Source organism: Lissotriton helveticus, chromosome 7, assembly GCF_964261635.1.
Source record: "Lissotriton helveticus chromosome 7, aLisHel1.1, whole genome shotgun sequence".
Classification (NCBI taxonomy): domain Eukaryota; kingdom Metazoa; phylum Chordata; class Amphibia; order Caudata; family Salamandridae; genus Lissotriton; species Lissotriton helveticus.
Genome location: NC_136068.1, coordinates 1,764,917,867 through 1,764,940,068, shown reverse-complemented (window position 1 = coordinate 1,764,940,068; position 22,202 = coordinate 1,764,917,867). Strand labels below are relative to the sequence as shown.

At 50.5% G+C, this 22,202-nt stretch overlaps 1 protein-coding gene across 3 annotated transcripts in view; it reads left to right on the top strand.

The window, feature by feature from the left end:
* The first annotated feature begins 2,869 nt into the window (after positions 1–2,869).
* LOC144770744 (chemerin-like receptor 1) overlaps positions 2,870–22,202 on the top strand; it is a 39,842-nt gene continuing 20,509 nt past the window's right edge. The window contains exon 1 of one of the 3 annotated variants that reach the window (XM_078655487.1): positions 2,870–3,229. The gene's annotated coding sequence lies outside the window, so the exon portion shown is untranslated. Of the gene's footprint in view, positions 3,267–22,202 lie in introns of all 3 variants that reach the window. The other 2 variants (XM_078655486.1, XM_078655488.1) reach the window with 2 other exon arrangements.

Sequence of the window (22,202 nt, the reverse complement as noted above, 5' to 3'; positions counted from 1 at the left end):
TTCAGTCTGTATCACTGTCCTCATGTACGTCTAAGGAGATTCACTCATTCCTTTGACTGACTGAAAACACTTCAATGGTGGCTCACTCACTCACTCACTCACTCACATATAAACGTTTGCAGACTGTTCTCAGCCCCTGTAAGGTGACACTGCTGCAGGCTGACAGTAATCCAGGGAGGGTGCAGCTCTGGTGGACACCCCTTGTGCACCTTATCTGTGCTTCACACATGTCCCCCGGGATTGGGGCTGGGTCAGCTAAGAGGCGTTGGGTGGGGCTGAGCTCTGCAAGGAAAACATAAACACTGGGCCTGATTCACAAACTGCACTTATTAGTCAGTTTACACTTTTGAATACGTTTACTATTTTTCAGGATTCACGAACTGCACTTTTGTAGTAATTTACACTTTTGTAGCAATTGCAGCACTACACATGGCCAACCACTGGTACAGCAACACTGTCCCATAGAAAATGATCGAGGTAGGGACTTTAAATAAAACCCCACAGGAAATAATGTTAAATCAAAATAGTTCATTGTTTAAAATAGGTTAAAATATAAGGAAATATAAATTAATGATATAAAAATATCAAAATAGTACATATTTATTATTTCATTATAAAATATTTAATAGCCTACTGGTTGCTAAATATTTTACAATGAAATAATAAACATGTACTATTTGTATATATTTGGTTTATTGAAGACAACACTCCTGTTTAGAGGTGCACAGCCAACACATGATTCGTTCCGTACAGTCATCAGCTTTGGGGCTTCTTAAGGGCTCCTATTTGAGAATGATTGTATCAGTAGTGGACCGTCATTTTGTAAGAAGGGTTAAGGGAAATGTTCACGGTTTTCATCTTGGCCTGATGTTGTAGCTTGCTTCTCCAGAAGTGAACCTATGAGCTTGTGGGTACCGGTAATCCTACTCTCTGCGGGTGTTAAATACTCTGCGGTCTGGGTCTGGGCCAAGGTGAACAGGGGATGAGGAAAGCAGTTCAAGCACCAACAGGTTTTACAGAATTCAGCTATCCTGACATGTGGTTGACCCGTCCCCATTCCTACTGGCAGTGCTTGAAATGGAATTAAAGAAGTGTGGGTGCACATTGCCCCAAAGTACATGTGTGCTGATGAGAAGTACCAGCACTCTTCTATGAAAAGGATTGAACCTGCACTGAGAAGTGCATGCACTCTCTGGTTAAAATGAAAGAAGTGCAGATACTCAGTACCTGTGAGCACCTGCCCATATAAAGCATTGTCCTACTGGCGTATCAGCGGTGATCCTGAGATGTGACTAGTTCTACCCAAAGTCCACATGCCTTTCAGTTCCAGTGCTCCGGACTGACTCTGCACCAGACCTACCGGTCTTTCAGAAATTATCCTAAAATGTGGCCATCTGTGTCCACCGTCTTCCATCTATTCATATACAGACAAGGCTTGTGACTGACTCAACCCCAGCCTTGACAGCTATTCAGAGGTCAGCTTGAACTACGACTGGTTTCGTTGTGGCCCTCGCCTCTTTCCATAAGTGGGCTTGCCTTGTGACCAACTTCTTCCATCCATTCATATACAGACGTGGCTTGTGACTGACTCAGCCCCGACATTGCCACCCTTTCAAGGGCTGACTCAGCCCCTGGTCCTACCATCTCTTGGACGCAGATCTAGCACTGGTAACCTTTCAGCAGTAGCCCTGACAAGTGGCTGATTCTATCCCAGCCCCACCGACCTCCCAGAGACCCTTGCCCGTTGGAAGGTCTGTAGATAGGACTGTAGTTCAGGTGCCCAGTACCAGGCTCTGGCTGGGCTTGGACTGTGTTTCACAGTGAGGCAGGCTGATGTACACGCCGCCCTCGGCTGCCCGGGTGAAGATGCGCACAGTGCACCGGAGCCTGGGGTGTCAGCCTGGCTGGAATGGGAGTCTGGCCTGTCTGCTGGCAGCGCTGGCATCGGGTGCACCGAGCCCGGGGCGTGAGTCTGCCTGGTAGGGGAGTCTGGCCTCTCTGCTGGCAGCGCTGGCACCGGGTCCACCAGAGCCTGCGGTGTCAGCCTGCCTGGGATGGGAGCCTGGCCTCTCTGCTGACAGCGCAGCGCTGGCATCGGGTGCACCGAGCCCGGGGCGTGAGTCTGCCTGGTAGTGGTAGGGGAGTCTGGCCTCTCTGCTGGCAGCGCTGGCACCGGGTCCACCAGAGCCTGCGGTGTCAGCCTGCCTGGGATGGGAGCCTGGCCTCTCTGCTGACAGCGGGAGCGCTGGCATCGGGTGCACCGAGCCTGGGATGGGAGCCTGTCTGGGATGGGAGCCTGGCCTCTCTGCTGGCAGCGCTGGCATCGGGTGCACCGAGCCTGGGATGGGAGCCTGTCATGGCCTCTCTGTGAGCAGCGCTGGCACCGGGTGCACCAGAGCCTGCGGTGTCAGCCTGCCTGGTATGGGAGCCTGGCCTCTCTGCGGGCAGCGCTGGCAACAAGTGCACCAGAGCCTGTGGTGTGAGTCTGCCTTGTAGGGGAGCCTGGTCTCTCTGCTGGCAGTGCTGGCACTGGGTACACCAGAGCCTGGCGTGTGAGCCTGCCTGGGATGGGGGCCTGGCCTCTCTGCTGGCAGCTCTGGTACTGGGTGCACCGAGCCTGCGGTGTCAGATTGCCTGGGATGGGACCCTGGCCTCACTGCGGGCAGAGCTAGCAACAAGTGAACCAGAGCCTGTGGTGTGAGCCTGGCTGGGATGGGAGCCTGGCCTCTCTGCTGGCAGCGCTGGAACTGAGTGCACCGAGCCTGGGTTGGGGAGCCTGGCCTCTCTGCGAGCAGCGCTGGCACCGGGTGCACCAGTCTGTCTCCGAGTGCACCAGTCTGTCTCCGAGTGAGAGCGCTGGAGGGGCAGCCCTCCCTCCCTCCCACGGCAGGAGGAGGCTCTGCGAGGGCTTTCTCTCGAGAACAGAGTGGACCAGGGAGCTCTGCCCTCCACGCCCACACCACGGCCGGCATCGAGGCACGAGACACGCAACACGAGCCAGCGCCGCCCCGGGCAAGGATCCGGGAGCTAGACCAGTCACCAGGAGGGATCCGCGAGGCAAAGAGAGCCGCGGGCAGTGATCGGGGTCTGGAGACTCCCCCGCCACCGAGTGGGGTCCATAGAGCGCTGGAGTGCAGCGCGGGCAGGTACGAGGCGCTATACAACTCCCACACAGTGCTTTCAGCATTACACTCGAGAGTGCAAGCTGGAATAGACAGTGCACGTGGAAGTAAGTTTATCCTTACTTCTTCCCGGACGTATTGGAGGTTCGATTTTTTTTTACATTTCTTCTTTCACAAGACGGGGTATGGAATTGGCTGTGATTTCTATATATTTCTTCTCAGAGATGTTGCCTTTGGGTATTAATTCGTATTTCTTCTTTTACATGTTGGTATTTTGTGATGTGTCACTATGACCCCAAATTCGTCTCGGGCATGGTGGGGGGGGGGGGGGGTAGATGTCATCTTAGAATTTCGTATTAGTCGTGTATGAATATTAATGACTAGCTGTTTTATAGCGCTTGGTCACCTAAACCTCGAGGCGCTCCAACAGCAGGTATCCCTGTTACCACACTCAATGATACTTCCTTTGAGATACCATGGAGCTCGGGAGTGACATCCGTGGGGTCTTTTCAAACGTCGGAGTTGCTGCACCCCTACCCCCATCTGGGGGGCAGCTGCATTCTGCTTCCCAGGTGTGCTTGGTTCTTCTATTAAAGGGCCATGCTCCATATTTCGTGTCGGCATGTAAGGACTTTCGGTGTCTAGTCAATGTTTCAATGTTTCTTGTCAAGCATGTTGAGGCTGGGTGTAATCTCCTCAATTCTTCTTAGGGTATCTGTTCTTCCCTCCGTTTTCCCTTCTTTCTTTCTTTCTTTCTTTCTTTCTTTCTTTCTTTCTTTCTTTCTTTCTTTCTTTCTTTCTTTCTTTCTTTCTTTCTTTCTTTCTTTCTTTCCTTCTTTCTTTCTTTCTTTCTTTCCTCATTACATTTCTCTTCCACGTCCTTCCATCATTTCACCCTTCCCCCCTGTCGCCCTCTATGTCACCCCCTTCATTCCCACAGCCCTTCTTTTCTCATTCCCCTTAAATTATGTTCTTTATCTTCCTCTCTTTCTCTCCCTTTCCATCTATCCTGCATCACATATTTCTCCTTCTTCTCTTTCTCCCTTCTCCATCCCTTTCTTCTTCCCTCTATGCAGGTTCGTTTAGTATTTATTTAGTGCAATGCTTAGCTGCGGAGTGAATGAACGCTACATATCATGGGACTACGAGGCGCTAGATTATGAACATGTAGCACACTTTTACAGTTTGAAGTGCACAATAACATAACAGCCCCTGTTTGCATTTCACAAACTTGCACGTTTAGGCACAAGGGTGGTTTTCCCAGAATTCTAAGATGCGTAGTCAAGTGCCAAAGAGTGGATTGAAACTCAGGACCGCAGTTCTAGCCTCGCTACAAGAGCACACGTTCTCCTTCGCTTCCCTTCCTTCTGTCAGTCCTTCCTTCCTTCTTTTTACATGCCCTTCTTTCTCTTTAGCTCTCGTCCATCCCCCCATCTTCCTTCCTTTCCTGTCTCTTTTCCTTCCATCCACATGATTCCATTCCTTGTGTTGTTGTTCCTCCTCTTTTTCCCTCCCTTCCTTCCTGTTCTCCGTTCTTGCTTTCTTTAATCCTCCCATTTTCTTATCCCTTTGTTCATTCTTCACCTTCTTTATTTGCCCCCTCTTTCCTTATTCCTTCTCCCCTACTTCCTCTCATCCGACTAGTTCTTCCAGACCTCCTTTCCTCAGTTTATTCACTCTCCACCTCCTGTCCCCACCCTTCATTTCTGCCGACTCTCACTTCTTCCACCAACCTTATTTAATTCCTTCTTTCAGATCCCATTTCCTCAGTCTATTCTTCCTCGACCTCCTGCCGTCCAGCCTTCGTTCTTTCTGCCCCTTACTTCTTCCCTCCGTCCTTATTTCATTCCTCCTTCCAGATCTCCTTCAATCAGTTTGATTCCCTCTCCACCTCCTGCCCTCCACCCTTCATTCCTACTGCTCCTCACGCCTTCCCTCCATCCTTCTTTCATTCCTTTTCCAGACCACCTTCTCTTCCTTTTTCTCTACCACCACCTGCCCTCCACCCTTCTTTCCTTCTGGTCCTCACTTCCACCCCCTGACCTCCTTTCATTCCTTCTCCTGCTTTATTACCTCTTTCATTTCTCAACATCCAACCTTCATTCCTTCTGATCTTCATTTCTTCCTTCCGTCTTTCTTACATCCTTACTTCTAGACCTCCTTCCCTCAGTTTATTCCTTCTCTTCCTCCCACCTGCATTCCTTCTCCGCCGCACTTCTTCCCATTGTCCTTCTTCCAGGCCTCGCTCTCCTCCTCTTTCCTCTGTTTATTCCCTCTCCACGTCCTGCCCTCTGCCTTTCACACCTTCTGCTGTTTCTTCCATGCCTTGTTTTCCTGCTTTACATGCTCTTTCCCTTCCTGTCCTACTCCCTTCATTCCTTCTGCTCCTTATGTCTTCCCTCCGTCCTTCTTTGATTCCGTCTTCCGGTTCTACTTCCCTTGCTTTAATCCTTTTTCCTCCCCTTGCCTTCCACCCTTTATACCATCTGATCCTCACTTCTTCCCTCTCTCCTTCTTCCATTCCTTCTTGCAGACCTCCTTCCCTTTGTTTATTCCATCTCTACCTCATGTCCTCCACCCTTCATTCCTTCTGATCCTCAATTCTTCCTTCTGTCTTTCTTTAATTTTTACTTCTAGCCCCCCTTCCCTCAGTTTATTCCTTCGCTTCCCCCACCCTTCATTGCTTTTGCTCCTCACTTCTTCCCTCCTTCCTTCTTTCATTGCATCTTTCTGTTCTCCTTCACTTGCTTTATTCCTTTTTCCTCCCCCTGCCCTCCACCCTTTTTCGATTAGGACACAATACAACGCAAACTTTTACAACGCATGCCTTTACAATGTGGTTTTTACATCGCAACATCCATTACAACACATGATTTTACAACACATGCTATCACAGCGCATTTTTAGAAACTACACTTACAACGCATTCCATTACAACGTATACCATTAAAACGCATAATACTTTTAGGGCAATAGTAGTGTAAGTGATGGATAGTGTAAGGGTAAACATTTCTATTCCCACTCCAGTGAGTGCAACAGTAGGGTAAGTGTTGGATAGTGGGGGGGTATTAATTTCTATTCCTACTTTAGTGATTGCAACAGTAGGGTAAGTGTTGGATAGTGGAGGGGTATTAATTACTGTTCCTACTTCAGGGATTATAACAGTAGGGTAAGTGTTGGATAGTGTAGGGATAAAAATGACTGTTTCCCATTACTTACCTTATTATGCGTTGTAATGGCATGTGTTGTAGTGACATGCGTTGTAATGGTTGCGCTGTAATGGCATGCAACGTAAAGCATGTTGTGTTGCGTTGTAATGACTGCATTGTAATGACTGCGTTGTAAAGGTAGTGCGCTGTAATGACTGTGTTGAAATGGTTGTTTCCCTTATACCTTCTCTATCTCATGCCCTCCACCCTTCATTCCTACTCATCCTCATTTCTTCCTTCCTTCTTTCTTTCATCCCTACTTCTAGACCTCCTTTCCTCGGTTTATTCTGTCCCTTCCTCCCCCTGTACTCCCCCTTTCATTCCTTCTGCTCCTCACTTCTTTCCTTCGTCTTTCTTTCATTCCTTCTTCCAGACCTCCTTCTGTTATTTTATTCCCTCTCCTGGTCTTGCCCTCCACCTTTCATTCCTTCTGCTCCTCTGCCAGTCCTTGTTCTCCTGCTTTACACCCTCTTCTCCTTCCTGTTCTCCTCCTTTCTGCTTCTCACTTCTTCTGTTCGTCCTTCTTTCATTCCTTCTTCAAGACCTGCTTCCCTTTGTTTATTCCTTCTCTACCTCATGCCCTTCACCCTTCATTCCTTCTGCTCCTCATTTCTTCCTTCCGACCTTTTTTCATTGTCTTCCTGTTCTCCTTCCCTTGATTTATTACTGCTTCCTTCCCCTGCCCTCCACCCTCCAGCCTTCATTCTTTCTGATCCTCACTTTTTCCCTCTCTCAATCCTACTTCCACACCTCCTGACCTTGCTTTATACCTCCTTCCCTACTTCCTCCTGCTCCTCATTTCCGTCCTCCCTCCTCCTTTCATTCCTCCCCCACTTCTCGTGTCTTTATTTCCCTCCTTTTCTCCTCCTAAAGTTAAGTGAACCAAACCTTGCCTGACCCGCAGCATGAACGGCTTCCAACGAACATTGGCCTCAGTGCTGTTCCCTCATATGTGGCAGGAAGCGTCAAACCGCTGCCTTCAATTTCACACTCCAAAATAAGTTTTATTCAACACCTACTTTCGGTCCTCTTGGCAGAATTCATATTTTAAAGTGAACCTGTCAAATCCACCACAGAATATTTTATGGGCTCCTCCAGGGGGCGCCAGTTAAGTACTAGGACATCCCTGTAGCTAAAATGCCAGTCAAACACAGTGGGATTTTATCTTTTTATATTTTCTTGTGCTTTCATCCGGGAAGGGACTTGACAGATGTTACAAAACCCAATTTAATAAAACTCTTTTCATCTATGAAGGATAAAAGGCTGAGCCAGGCTTTCAGAATCAAAAGAGCAGGTTGCAAGTTTCATCTAAATGACTGCAGGAACTTCGTGTCACAACAAACACACCATGACCATGATTTAGCGTAAAAGGCTGTTTATTAGGACACAGTTGCAAATATGTATTGAACTTTTAATCAACATTTAACATTAACTTTGCAATTAAGGACCTTCCCATACATCCTGCGACCACTCACACCTCATGCCAACTTTTAATCCCCTAAGCCATCATATCTTGTTCCATGCTTCCCTGTTGCACTCCTTGGGCTCTTGCCATCTTTTTTTTTATTTTAGAGTATATAGCGTGAACTAGACCCGAAGATATCAGGTATCAGACAGGGCCGGACTGGGAACCAAAACCGGCCCTGGCAAAGTGCTTGGCTGGACCCCCTCCCCCCAGGGGAGCTTTAGGGGTGGACCGCGCTCTTTGCCAGGGCCGGTTTTCGGGCGATTTTGTTACAGGGCCGCTGCAAAAAACGGCCCTGTAACAAACAAGCATTGAAAATGCAATAGGTCTCGCAATAACGCGAGTCTGAACTATTAGCATTGTAAATGATTATGCCCTTTATTTTTGCGTTCTGGTTTTTGGAACATAAATAAAAGGCTTTGCCATTTACAAGGCCTATAGATTAAATTTGCGTTAAAACGAGACCTATTGCATTGCAATGGTGGTGGTGCTGCTGAGTTTTCTCTGAATCTGCACCCACAATCTGCACCCGTGTGTGAGTGGCGTTGCGTGTGTGAGTGGCGTTGCGTGTGTGAGTGGCGTTGCGTGTGTGAGTGGCGTTGCATGTGTGAGTGGCGTTGCGTGTGTCAGTGGCGTTGCGCGTGTCAGTGGCGTTGCGCGTGTCAGTGGCGTTGCGTGTGTGAGTGGCGTTGCGTGTGTGAGTGGCGTTGCGTGTGTGAGTGGCGTTGCGTGTGTGAGTGGCGTTGCATGTGTGAGTGGCGTTGCGTGTGTGAGTTGCGTTGCGTGGCTGAGTGGCGTTGCGTGGCTGAGTGGCGTTGCGTATGTGAGTGGCGTTGCGTGTGTGAGTGGCGTTGCGTGTGTGAGTGGCGTTGCGTGTGTGAGTGGCGTTGCGTGTGTGAGTGGAGTTGTGTGTGTGAGTGGCGTTGCGTGTGTGAGTGGCGTTGCGTGGGTGAGTTGTGTGTGCGTGTGTGAGTGGTGTTGCTTGGGTGAGTGGCGTTGCGTGGATGAGTGGCGTTGCGTGGATGAGTGGGGTTGCGTGGATGAGTATGAGTGGGGTTGCGTGGATGAGTGGCGTTGCGTGTGTGAGTGGTGTTGCTTGGGTGAGTGGCGTTGCGTGGGTGAGTGTGGTGTTGCGTGGATGATAGTGGGCTTGCGTGGGTGTGAGTGGCGTTGTGTGTCTGTAAGTGTTGCTGTGTGGGTGAAAGTGGCACAGAACCTTTGATGTGACATTTCAGGTGCAGAGCATGAGATTGATGCAAGGAGCAGGCATGGGAAACAAAACCTTCCTGATGTGAGAGACGATAACGGGTGCATATGCATAGGAGGAGAATACAGGTATATGGCATGTGAAGATATCAGGTGGAAAGATTGGGTAGGGAAGATAATAGGTTCAGGGCTTGCAAGGCATGAGTAGAGTAAAGCATGACAAAATGGTGCAAGGCATGAAAAGAAACTAATGCCAGGTGTGGAAATTGAGGAGTAAAAATAACGATACGGCATGAGATGTCCAGCAAGAGAATATAAAATGTGTGCCAAATTCAGGTGGCATGGGTAGGTAATCTAGTTCAAGCAACTGTGATATAAGTGACATCACAGGCTTTGGTGTGCAAGGCTAGCGAAGGGCCGTCACTGATGTAAGGCTTAGGAAGAGAACATAAAACGTCGAAAACAAGGACAGCGAACAAGATAGCTGTCTGACCGTAGCTGATCCGAAAGTTGCCTTGTTTGCTATGATTACAAGTGCAAAGAATGTCCCGAGAAGGTAGGGAGTGCAAGGCATGATACAGGAAATTATGTGTGCCTTAAACCATGGTAATGTAAGCAAACTGATACAAGTTGATCGGCCGGGAAGCGGCCAGGAAACACAAGTACGGCCGGCCACATAATTAGGGGAGGAGAAGCCGCACAGCACACGCTGGGAGAAGCCCTTTGATGTGCTGTGCGGCCGCGATGCGCGCTCTGTGCTGGGGGAGGAGGGAGGGCCATTAGGAACAGGAACAGATGGCCATGAAAGTGTATGGCCGCAATGGAAAAGGACGAGACCTAAAAAGGCCCCCTGGGACCGAAAACCGGCCCCCACCCATGCGGCCGACCGGGGGATTGCCCGGTGCCCGCAACGGCCAGTCTGGGCCTGTTATCAGAGGGCATTACATGAGCACCAGTTTCTTTACAGATGGACACATTGATTTTTGATAGACACAGGGAGATTTGACCAGAATCACAGGAAGCTTGAGCGTCATTGCCGAGACTCGAACCCAGTTAACTAGTTTCAAGGTCGATCGCTCTAGCCATCAGTGTACATCCTCTCCTTCCTTTTTCTCCCAAAAACTCTTTCCTCGCTCGACAACAAACCGCAAACTATCTTATGTCACCAGTACTCCGTTCTTCTCTCCCCCACTCTGGGTATGCATAGGCTTGCATGTGACTCTCCACCCCCAAAAGACCGCCACCTAGAAAAATCCGGGAGGGCGTTTTTCTGCCCCTCTCCCTTGCTCCACTTCCACAAATCACATAATTGGGGATTTCGTCTGCACCAGGTATTTTCATGCCATAAGCAGCTAACCACATCACACAATTCCGTCATATAATATGCATCCCCCTTTTGTGAAAGATGTACCCCGTCACCCCAAAAAGACAAACCTCTTCCTCTTTTATGCCCGGGATCACAATGATGTTCATGTTTCCACAAAAAACACTCATAGCTCTGTTGAGCTTACGTCAAGCTTTGTCAATTGGCCCATGCAGGCCGGACTGGCCATAGTGGGCACCGGATGTTTTCCTGCTGGGCCGGAAGGGTGTTTTGGACCAGTGGGGAAGTTTTTGTTACTTTGGGTCGGTTTCGCTACAGCGCTGTAATATTGTCCCCCTGTAACAAAAGCAGCATGGAGTCTTTACTGCCCACAAACAAAAATCATCCAGATAGTGAAACACCTCCAGATGGCCACAGGATTTCATGAAGACCGATTGCAAGAAAGTACTGAAAGTTTTAGAGTAAGGCACAGGAAATGGCACACCCCATCGGCAAAACCTTGTCAACAGAGATGGCCCCCCAGAACTGCATGCCCTGTAATGGAAAATCTGTAGGATGAATCGGTAGCAAATGGAAAGCCAACTTAAGGTCACATTTCGCCATCTCTGCTCCTTGGCCGCACTGTCGCACCAGGTAAACATCGTTTGGGGGTCGGGGAGCAGAAGCAGAGTAGAGCCGTCTGTAGGTGTTGGAAATGGGGTCATTGGCATGGGTAAGGATAAGGGACCTGCAAAGGGAAAAGAGACACCCAAGCAATCTAGTAGCAAAAAAACTGTGGAGGGGAAAAGGGGTCAGTCAGATAGTTCAGAGGAGTCTGAGGGGGCAACATTATGCATTAAATTCTGTTTGGTTTCTGTCCAACTCGGTTTTCTGTATTTCCTGAACCCAACTTTTGAGGCTGAGCTTTGTGTACCCATGCCCATACATTTGGGATCCTCTACCACATGATTTACAATTGGTATTTGTGAGACTTGGCATCTTTGGTGTGGTTTCCCCAGACTTTTTGCCTCTTCCTCCTGTATTTTTGGTGCTGTGCTGGATTTCGTTTTGCTGGTTTAGATGCTTTGGACACTTTGCCACTGCTGATCGGTGTCAAAGTGCAAGTGCTCCCAGTTGAAAGTGTTGTAACAATTGGTTCTCCCTGATTGGCTTATTTGATTTACTTGTAAGCCCCTAATTAAGTGCACTAAGTGCGCCAGGGCCTGTAAATCAAATGCTACTAGTGTGCCTGCAGCACTGATTGTGCCATCCACACGAGTAGCCCTGAAAAGCTAACTCAGACCTGCCAGTACAGTGCACCCACTTGCCAGACTCTAACCACCCCTTTTCTTACATGTAAGGCACCCCTATAGTATGCCCAAGCTACCCCTTCTGGGCAGGGTGCAGTGTATGTGAAAGGTAGGACATGAACTGGTGTGTGTAGCATGTCCTGATAGTGAAATACTGCTAATGTTGTGTTTCACTATTAGGGCCTTACTCCCTACCAATACTAACACCCTGGCCATCTGTTCAAAATGTCAGGGATCTGAATTATAGGGCCTTGGTAGCAAAGCAATCTGCGTTATGTACTGGGGCAGAGGGGTGCATCTCACCCCTTCCTATCCTCTAAAAAGACATGCCCCGACGTTACAGCTGCCCGCGCTTCTGCGGTGAGATGTGGAGCACAAACAGGTCCCGCCACTATTGTGCCTCTGGAGTCTAATTCGGGGACTCCTAGAACAATGCCCCTTCAGAACGGGGCATCTGCACTGGGCCTCAACTTGGTTAAAAAAGAACTCAGCCCTGGCACCAAATGTGCCCAACTTGGACTCTTCTTGGAGGCTCCGTTTCTCAATGCGGGGGAAGCTCGGCACTGGGAGCTCTCGAGGTTCCTCTGTTGGCAGCGTCAGGCCCTCTCGACGGACACGGTGGGGGCGGGTCACGGAGGGACGTCTCTGCCGATGTCGTCCCCGCTGCTTCTGTGCCTCAGCCACAGGGCTTACTCTGCCACGGAAGTCCCGCCTTCAAACAGGCACAAGCACGCCTGACTTCCTCTGGTCGGGCAGCTTCTCTTCTTCGCTGTGCTCGCGGAGGCAGGGTAGGCTCCCGCCCTCCTTCTGGGAACAGCTCCGCCCCAGATCAGGCAACCTCTACCTGATTGCTGGCCCGGGTCATGGTGGACACGAATACACAATTGCAGGGTGGGCTACCACTACTGAATCAGCATAAATGCGGGGTGGGCTCCCGCAACCAGGAGCGCACTAATAGCGGGGTAGGCTTCCGCTTTTGTAAGCCCACAAACAGCGGGGTGGGCTCCCGTTTAGAGGAGCACAAATGCGGGGTGGGCTCCTGCTTCTTAATGAGCCCTAATGTGGGGTAGGCTCCCGCTTGACTCTACAGCAACACGGGGGAGTCCCCACGCTGGGACTCTCCCTGACAGTGATCACGCAGCACAGCACTGCCGGTCCCATGAACCCCGGGGCACCCTTCGGGCCGAGTGCATCTCCCAGCACGCCCAGGTCAAAATCATCAGGGGCAGAGCTGGGCACAGGCAGGCCAGCATGCAGGGACCCCCAGAAAGCTGTAGCTGGGTCCCACAACGGTTACTCCTTGCCCAGCAGTCCTTCGGCCTCACAGCTCCAGATAAGTACTTTGCATGGGGTCACAGCCCCAACATTTGTATAGCATTTCTTTTGTTTGCCCTGGCACAGTGCTTGGGGAAACCAGTCCTAACTGGTTCTGGGGAGTGTGGAGCACTTTGTTTACAGGGCTCCTCTCCCCTTTGTCAGGTTGGGGCTCTGTCATCAGACGCACCACAGGGGGGGCAGAGCCAGCATTCACATAGGCAGGCACAGACCAATTCAGGGTCAGGGGACTACTCCAAATGCAGATGTCCTAATTAGCCTAGTGCTGACTCACCCTGCCCCTCCTGGAGTCACACACAACTCACCAGCACTTGTCACTCCAAAGCCAGACGTGCAATCCACATCAGGCAGGCAGACACATAGCACACAGAAATGGCAACTTATAAAAGTGACATTTCTAAAATAGTTATAATAAATCTGCGCACGTCATTACGTAGCATTTATTATTACTATTCCAAACATACCAAACTTGACCACGCTGCTCCTCTCATATCAGGAATTACCACTGAAACACTTATCAGGGAATCCCCAATGCATTCCTATGGGAGGGCAGCCTCACAGTAGTGAGAAACCAAAATGGCTGTTTGTCACTTCCAGGTCATGTCACACACTTAAGGCACATGTTCTTCCTTTTACCAACAATGCATCCTGCCCATAGGGCTCGCTAGGGCCTAACTTAGGGGTGACTGACATGTAGTAAAAGGGGGGTCACAGACATGGCACACAGTTTAGGTGCCATGTGAAAGCGGCAGTAATACTGCGCGCACAGGTCCTGCAATGGCAGAGGCCTGAGACAGGTTTTCAAAGATACTTTGGTGGGTGGCGCAATCAGCGCTGCAAGCCCACCAGTACATTTAATTTACCAGTCCCGGGTATATGAGATACCACTTTACAAGGGACTGACAGGTGAACTAAATATGCCAAACCGGTGTAGACCATTCTTACCGAATTTACCACAGCGAGCACATGCACTTTACACTCAACTGCAGTGCTAACGTGCCAGAGTCCTAAAACCACCAACAACATGTCAGAAAAAAGGCTAGGAGTAAGGCAAAAAGTGTATGGAGGACCCTGCTAAAAGGGCCAAGTCCCACACTGCCCTACTACAGCTTTAAGAGCTAGCAACTTGCACTTTTTGACAATTCCCCCTTGGAAAAAACAAAGGATGGGAGGGCGTAGGTTTGTCGTTATTGCCCCTCGAGTATGGAATAGCCTGTCTTTGGACCTTAGGTCCTCTTTGGATCTTGCTACATTTAGCCTGAAAACACTGCTTTTCAAACAGGCTAACCACTAAGTGAAGTTGAAGTTTGATTGGCTACCTAGCATCAAGAGACCATCTAGTGTACGTACTCTTTATAAATGGACAGTTACATAACATAACAAACCATATCTGGCAACCAAGCACCAAGAGATGTCTGCTCTGGAGAATGCAAATAGAAACAGAAACAAGGTAAGCTCACAGGCATGTTGATGCACCTACACCAATTAACATACTATTGGGCACCCACTAAGAAATGCTTACACACCCACCATCACACACTCACACAACCACCATCATACACCCAACAACCACCATTATAAATACAATACACAACAACCACCATTATACACCCACACAACCACCATCATACACCCACACAACCACCATGACATACACCCACACAGCCACCATCATACACCAACTCACAAGCGAGTGTATACCATGTAATGTGTGAATGTGCACTTAATATGGAACATGTGTACAAAACGTGTATGAAGTATAATATATTTGTGCTGTCACAAACTCAGGCTAAGCTGCAATTTTCTCAAATTTTCACTTCTCAGTAATGTTAACAAATATATATTTCAAACTTCTGTGAATATATCTATCATCTGACACATGCACTAGGTCCTTCATTTTTGCGTTATATCTCTGAAACCTCTATGCACAATTTCACAAAACCAAGAAAAGGCACAAAGGACTGTTAATCTGTTGTGCCATTAAAAAATGTCAGACATCTGTTCATGAGTTTCCCAGATACATGCGAAGAAAAAAAGCCTGTGGCATATCCCATTGTATTAGTTACGGATTATTTTAAAATCCCATGTTATAAATTGAAGTTATGCCTGACTTTGGATCAGATTCATCAAAAGGAGAGAAATGTTTGAAGGGCCCAAAAATCGGATTTCCCAAGGAGTGCTGTGCCTACTACTCTACACCCAGAAGTGCAGAGTGTAAAATGTTATTTATGACCAGTGTTGAGGGTTGGGACAGGCCATGACTCACAAAAAGTAACGTTTCAATTTGGTTATGGTGCACCTCTCTTAACAAAGGTAATAAACAGAATATAATATTTGACATATCTGTACATGTGGTTAATGCTCTGCTGTTCTTCCATGCCCATTAGCTATTGAAGCAGAACCAGAACACCATCTGACTGCATAGGTTCATAGAGTGAGCAGTAAAATCCTTATTATTAAATGGTGGCAAGTTTACTGTGGTAAGAATACGGTATTTGATCTCTGCACTACAGCAATGAGTTGCTACACTTGCTCCACATAATGTTTTCTATGGCTTCATTTATTTACATGTATGTAGATGTGAGAATCCCTGTGATAGGCAAATCTTATATCATCTCCCAATACTTTAATCACTGTACAACACACCATTAGTCTCCTGCTGGTTCACTTTATATAAATACCATCACAAATACAGCATCCCTCCAGTTCAATCAATCAATCAAAGTAGATTTATAGAGCGCTAATTATCACCTGTGAGGGTATTCAGGGGCTGGGAGTGGGGGAATGGGAATATCACAACTCCGGGCTATCTATTGAATAGAAGTTTTCAGTTTCTTCCTGATCTCCTGAGGGGTTGGGGCTGTTCAGAGGTGGAGGTTGTTCCAATGTTTAGTGTCCAAGTGGGAGAAGAAGCCGCAGCCACTTCTGTTTCTGAGGCGGTGCGAAGTGTGGGCAAGATGGTGAGACGCAGAGCGTAGTTGTCTAGTGGGTTGGTGGAAGTTCACTCTGTGGTTGAGGTAGGTTGTGACGGTATTGTGGGGGGCTTTGTAGGTGTGAGTGAGGAGTTTGAACTGGCATCAATTGTTAACGGGGAGCCAGTGCAGTGGTAGACAGGGCTTTACCCCAAAAATGTATGCCTCTTCTAAACGGTTGTAACTTGCATGTGTGATGTAGGACACGACACACATACAGGTTTAACAAAGTTTAATCTGTATTTATGCATCGTATTTAGGAGAGGCAGGGTACCCTCCCCATTCAAAACCTATGGTAGACTGCAAGCACACACCCTTGCATAATGTGGTGTGCATAGCACAATGTAGCCCAGAGGGCTCCAGTGCAGGGGAAGAGGAATACAGCAGCATATGTCAGTAGACATGGCACTGTTCTGCTGTCTTCCTTTTAATCCAGGGCAGTGTAGAAACTCTGGTTCCTGGGCTTCATTGTATACAAATGGGTACATTTAGCCTTAACTCTCCAGGTGCAAAGGGACTCTGACTCCAGTAAACCAGCCCGTGCCTCCTCTCAGCTCACGTGCTCCTTCTCCATCACAGTTCTTCAGATGCCAAGCACATGGAGGGGGTATCTGGGCACCCCTGGCCCTGGACTCTGGAGTACCATGGACCTCTCAGCCTGAGGGCAGAGTGCAAACCCCACAGGCTCTGAAACCCCCTGAGGACGCTTGTTTCCAGGAAGCCATTCTGCTGAACACAGCAGTTACTCACACCTGGCGTTAAATATTGCTTTTGCTGATTTTACACTGAAACGGTATCCTGTATCTGCAACATTCTCTCAGCCTGGCCTGCATCCAAACACTACTGAGCTTCACAGGGGTCTCGGGCTCCCCCTGACCCGGTCACCCAGCTGGAAAACATGCCAGTGGAACCGCATGAGCCTTTCATAGGATGTCACCCGCTGTGGCAAACTAGTCCCTGTGGCGTTCAGGGATGTTACCGCAGCTGGCGAGCTGCCTGCAGGACGTCTGTACAGGCCATTAGGACTATCAGCTCAATTTAGCTTTTGCGAGTTGCTCTGCAGCGAGGCCAGTGATTGAATGGGCGTGGCAGTGCCGGCCTCCAGCTTAACCCATAGTATTAGGAGTTGCAGGGAGGCGGGGTGCTAGGAGCTCACTCAGCTGCTCTCTGCCTTGAACATCTGCTGAAGGTGAGTCAGAGAGGCCGCTCTAAACCTCTGAATAAGCAAATTCGTAATTCACATGTTTTTGTTTGGAAAGAAGTGACCTCAGGCCTCGTGCTCAAAGTCTGGTGGTAAACAAAGGTCGAGGGTGTATTTGTGTATGACGTCGGGGAAAATGAACACAGCTGCCCTCATAATCTCCATGCTGGCCACACTAATGCTCCTCCCCCACCCTCCGCCTGTGTGTACCATTCGACCCTTTACGCCCTCATTGTTCGACCCTTTACTCCCTCATTGGTCAGTCAGTGGCTGGAAGGTAACGAAGGAGTGTGGTAATCGGTGTTGTTGTAGGTTAACAGCCCCCTCACACATGCTCATCCCGTCCACCTATTTCCCTGCATCTTTGTTCACAGAGCACATTGTTTACCAGCTTTACCTCTGCTTTCTCATTAACATTCCTGACGTCAAACAGCTTTGTTTTACTCCTGTTTCTTTTAACTCTACTGCTTCTGGTTTTAGGCTCGCCCTCCTCAAGTTTATCTTTATTCTACGGAAATGTGGCCTCCAGATCACGTTACAACAGCCCAGATGTGGCATTCAGAGTGTACTATCACAGCCCAGATGTGACCTTTACAATGTACTACAACATCCCAGATGTGTCTTTTTGACAGTGCAGCGAAACAGTCCGAATATGCCCTTTAGAGTGTTCTACAGTAGCCCAGATGTGTCCTCAGGATGTACTAAAATAGCCCAGATGTGTCCTTAGAGTGTAATACAGAATCCCAAATGTGGCCTTCTTCAGGAGGCCACAATTTACCAGGTTAAACCAGCAGCTCAAGGCACCATAATACGCCCCAAACCTTCAAACTAAGGGGCATATTTATCAAGGTTTTTATTCTGCCCTTGGGCGAAGCATGGGGGCGCAGAATGAGGCAAAACCTATAATGAGATTTACCAAGCCACGCATGGCCACCACCGTGCACGGCACTGTGTCGATTGGTAAATTTGGAGTAACGCAAAGCATTCCAAGTCCCTAGCTTGTGTTAGTTTACCCCAGGGAGGAGTTCAATGGGTGCAGCGTGGTTGTTCCCACTTATCCATCCATTAGGCATTCCCAGATTCACAATACTGGTAGACCTGGGAATGCGTCAGAAGGCTATTCCCTCCCAGGGAAGATGTAACAACGAGAAATATCTTTAAAAAAGCCTCAGAGAATTGTTTTTTTGTGCAGGAAGGTGTCCCTCCATGCACAAAAACATTCCTGCCAGTAATGAGTCACCCTTGGTGCAAAGGTGCCTGCGTTGGTGCTGGGCAGCAGATTGTGTGCCAGCGCAGGCAGAGAGTAGGAAGGAATGCACGGAACTTGATAGATTTGTCGCATTTCTGTCCTTTCCATTTCATGCAGCGCAGCAATGTCTCTTGCTTAATGGCGTGTGTGAAATAATGATAAATGTGGTCCTAAATTTCATGCCAAACGTGAACTCTGCAGCAATATAGAAGACTTGAAATGACATCTGGCTACTACTCCCCAGATAAGCTTCTAAAGGGTGATGCAATTTCCAAGATGTATTATGTAAAAAATAAGTGCCAGTGCCCTTGTCAGAAGGGCACTGAACCTGCACCACCCATTGCCCCTGCCAAAGCTGCTAATGACAGAACTAACAAAACAACAAACAATCACACTCCTATAAGTGTGACAGTTCAGGCTACTCCAGGCCACCCAAAACTATAGGAATGGCCTGGGACACCAGAATTAGTCAATTTTAATGTATATTCAATTATTAAATAACTGTTGTTATGCTGAACCCAAAATTAGACAAAGATTGCCACCATGTGAAGGACTATCATAAGTGTTGGCCGCTACTGCTCGAACAGCCAGGTCTTCAGCTTCTTCCTGAAGGAGAGGTGGTCTTGGGTCAGGCGCAGGTCGGTCGGGAGGGAGTTCCAGGTCTTGGCGGCCAGGTAGGAGAAGGACCTTCCTCCTGTAGTCGCTCTTCGGATGCGGGGGACGGCGGCGAGGGCGTGGTTGGCTGATCGGAGGTGGCGTTTGGGAGCGTAGAAGTTGATCCGGCTGTTGAGGTAGCTCGGGCCTTGGTCGTGTAGGGATTTGTGTGCGTGGGTGAGGAGGCGGAAGGTGATTCTTTTGTTGACGGGGAGCCAGTGAAGGTCTCTCAGATGTCCGGTGATGTGGCTGGTTCGTGGGATGTCGAGGATGAGTCTGGCTGAGGCGTTCTGGATCCGCTGGAGTCTCTTCTGGAGCTTGGCGGTGGTACCGGCGTAGAGGGCGTTGCCGTAGTCCAGTCGGCTGGTGACGAGGGCCTGGGTGACGGTCTTCCTGGTCTCGGTGGGGATCCACCGGAAGATCTTCCGTAGCATGCGTAGGATGTTGAAGCACGCCGAGGAGACGTTGTTGACTTGCCTGGTCATGGAGAGGGAGGAGTCCAGGATGAAGCCCAGGTTGCGTGCATGGTCTGTCGGTTTGGGTGCGGTGCCCAGGGCGGGAGGCCACCAGGAGTCGTCCCAGGCGGAGGGGGAAGAGCCCAGGATGAGGACCTCCGTCTTGTCAGAGTTCAGTTTCAGGCGGCTGGTCGTCATCCACTCGGCTACCTCTTTCATCCCTTCGTGCAGGTTGGCTCTGGCGGAGGCGGGGTCGTTGGTCAGGGAGAGGATCAGCTGGGTGTCGTCGGCGTAGGAGATTATGCTGAGGTTGTGTTTGCGTACGATGGCCGCGAGGGGGCTCATGTAGACGTTGAAGAGGGTGGGGCTCAGAGATGATCCTTGAGGGACGCCGCAGATGACTTCGGAGGCCTCTGACTTGTACGGTGGTAGGCGGACTCTCTGTGTTCTCCCGCCGAGGAAGGAGATGATCCATTCCAGCGCCTTGTCCTGGATTCCGATGTTGCTGAGGCGCTGTACTAGGGTGCGGTGGCAGACCGTGTCGAAAGCCGCGGAGAGGTCTAGGAGGATGAGGGCCGCTGTTTCCCCATTGTCCATCAGGGCTCGGATGTCATCGGTGGCGGCGATGAGGGCGGTCTCGGTGCTGTGATTGGCTCGGAAGCCGGACTGTGAGGGGTCGAGGGATCCGTTCGTCTCGAGGAAGGCGGCCATCTGCTTGTTGACGGTCTTCTCGATGACTTTGGCAGGAAACGGGAGGAGCGAGATGGGGCGGTAGTTCTTGAGTTCGGTGGGGTCCGCTGTTGGTTTCTTGAGTAGGGCGCTGAGTTCGGCGTGTTTCCAGCTCTCAGGGAAGGTGGCGGTGTCGAATGATGTGTTGATGATGTCTCGCAGGTGGGGTGCGATGACAGCGTCGGCCTTGTTGAAGACGTGGTGAGGGCAGGGGTCAGTCGGTGATCCGGAGTGGATGGAGTTCATCGTGCGGATGGTGTCTTCGGTGCTGACCGGGGTCCAGGCGTGGAGGGCGGTGGTGGGGGGTGGCTGTTCGGTCATGGTGTGCGTAGGTTGGTTGTTGAAGCTGTTGTGTATGTCCGCGATCTTGTTGTGGAAGTATGAAGCGAGAGAGTTGCAGAGGTCTTGCGATGGGGTGATGTCGTTGTTTCCTGCGCTGGGGTTGGAAAGCTCTTTCACGATGTTGAAGAGTTCCTTGCAGTTGTGTGCGTTGTTGTCCAGCCGTTCCTTGAATGCTGTTTTCTTGGCGGCGCGGATCAGCTGGTGGTGCTTCCGGGTGGCGAGTTTGAAGGAGGTCCTGTTGTCCGGTGTAGGTTCCCTTCTCCAGACTTTCTCGAGGGCTCGGCAGTTCTTCTTGGAGCTCCTGAGTTCGTCGGTGAACCACGGGGCTTTCTTGCTTCCGGGTCTGCTGGGCGGGGTCCTCAGCGGGGCGAGCTCGTCCGCGCAGATGCTGATCCACTTCGTGAGGTTGTCGGCGGCCTGGCTGGGGTTCGCTGAGCTGGCAGGGGGGTGCTGGCTCAGGGAGGTGGCGAGCTGGTCTGCTGTGACCTTGTTCCAGCTTCTGCGGGCGGCCTGTTGCTGGTGGTGGTGGGTCGTCGTTCTCTTGAAGGTGAAGTGGACGCAGCTGTGGTCCGTCCATTGAAGCTCTGTGGCGTGGCTGAAGTCGATGTCTGTGCTGGAAGAGAAGACTGCGTCGAGTGTGTGTCCGGCGAGGTGGGTGGGGGTGGACACCAGTTGCTTGAGTCCCAGGTTGGCGAGGTTGTCCAGCAGGGTGGTGGTGTTGCGGTCGTTGTTGTTCTCCAGGTGGAAGTTGAGGTCCCCCAGGAGGATGTAGTCAGCGGAGGGGAGGGCATGCGGGCTGACGAAGTCGGCGATGTCCTCGCTGAATTGTGTGCGTGGTCCAGGGGGTCGGTAGATCAGGGTGCCTCTGAGGGTGGTGTTCGGGTTGGTGTGGATCTGGAAATGCAGGTGTTCGGCGGTGGTCAGGGTGTTGTCGGTGCTGGTCGTGAGACGGATGGTGTTCTTGTGGATGATGGCGATGCCTCCTCCCATCTGGTTGGCGTTGCGGTCCCTCCGGACGATCTTGTAGCCCTCCGGGATAGCGATGGCGATGTCGGGAGCTGATGTGGCATTCATCCAGGTCTCCGTGAGGAAGGCAACGTCAGGGGCTGTGGCGTCTAGGAGGTTCCAGAGTTCCACGGCGTGTCTGTGGACGGAGCGGGTGTTGAGCAGGATGCACTTGAGGTGGGTGCTGCTGGTGTTCGGCTTGGCGGGTGCTGTTGTGAGGCAGGTCCGGATGCAGGTGAACTTGCAGGCGTGGCAGCTGAAAGGTCCGTGGGTGCGTCGTGGTGTGGCTTGATGGCAATCTGGGAGTCGGCCGGAGTTGAGGGCGATGAGGGTGGCGGTGGAGTACGTCAGGCGGGTCGGTCGGGGTCTTCGTGGGCCAGGGGTCCTGGCGCTGGGCGCGATCCGGTCGCGGACGGGCGCAGATGGGCTTACCTTTGGCGCGCCTTCGGCGCACAATCGGCGCGCCCGCTGCGCGTGACCGCTGCGCGTTCGCGCGGTCGCCATTTAAAGGCGAAGTGCGCGGGTGGGCGGAGCAGCTGGGAGGCGGGAGCGGGGAGGGAACAGAAGGAAAAAGGGGCGGGGTCTGCGGTGGTGGCGGGAAGCGGGGAGCGGGGAGGGAATACGGAGGGCGGCGAGGTAGGCGGC